The sequence below is a fragment of the Anneissia japonica genome, unplaced genomic scaffold, assembly GCF_011630105.1.
Source record: "Anneissia japonica isolate Jap-2015-1 unplaced genomic scaffold, ASM1163010v1 scaffold1699_len65488_cov165, whole genome shotgun sequence".
Lineage (NCBI taxonomy): Eukaryota > Metazoa > Echinodermata > Crinoidea > Comatulida > Comatulidae > Anneissia > Anneissia japonica.
The window spans coordinates 53,972-54,704 of NW_022750692.1; the positions used below are offsets into that span (position 1 = coordinate 53,972).

A 733-nucleotide genomic window follows, 5' to 3' on the forward strand; every position below is an offset into this window, starting at 1 on the left:
CATGATATACAGTTCTCTGTAATACATGATTACACACTATTGTGTAGTGGATAACAGTAGAACTGTACTACAAAGCACAGACTCTATATACAATATATAGGGTCAGTGTACAAAGTAAGCCACAAAAAGGAATAGCAATTATTATACTATACAGACATCTATACAGATTTAGATGATTTATTGTCAAAGTAAACCATAAAGAAATATAAAATGGAATTGGTTTTAATGCAGGTTAATATTTACAAATAAATGTCAACAAAAGCTTAGCTTGCTGTTTGTAGTTGATTCCACAATCAACTATTTAGGGGGTTGGTAGAGGGCGCCACAATTACCCAACGCAGACAATAAAGATTTCCACACGACTACCATTAAAACAATGGTATATTTATTTGGTTTCTCTCTGCTGATGTTTATCTCTGCTGATCTGGTGACTAAGCATAAAACAACAATATCTAATTAACATCAGTTAATTACATCATGTAAACAGTAATCATAAACATAATACATACAAAGTACCAAGATTTGCAAGTGAATCGTCTTCAGAGATCATAATTCAGTATATTGTAGAAATGTATAAATTTACTGCAAAGAACCATCGGAATGAAAGTGGATTATTAAACATTATCAATTAAATATAAAAGTTTCATTCAGTAATCGAGTACAATATTAATAAAGCAAAGCATGACTCATAACCATAATATAATAATAAGAACTGCAGTGTCAGTCAATATAA

At 30.3% G+C, this 733-nt stretch overlaps 1 protein-coding gene across 1 annotated transcript in view; it reads left to right on the forward strand.

The window, feature by feature from the left end:
* The window catches only part of LOC117121481 (gamma-tubulin complex component 6-like), a 46,869-nt gene that overhangs the window by 37,688 nt on the left and 8,448 nt on the right, over nt 1–733 (forward strand). The window lies entirely within an intron of this gene.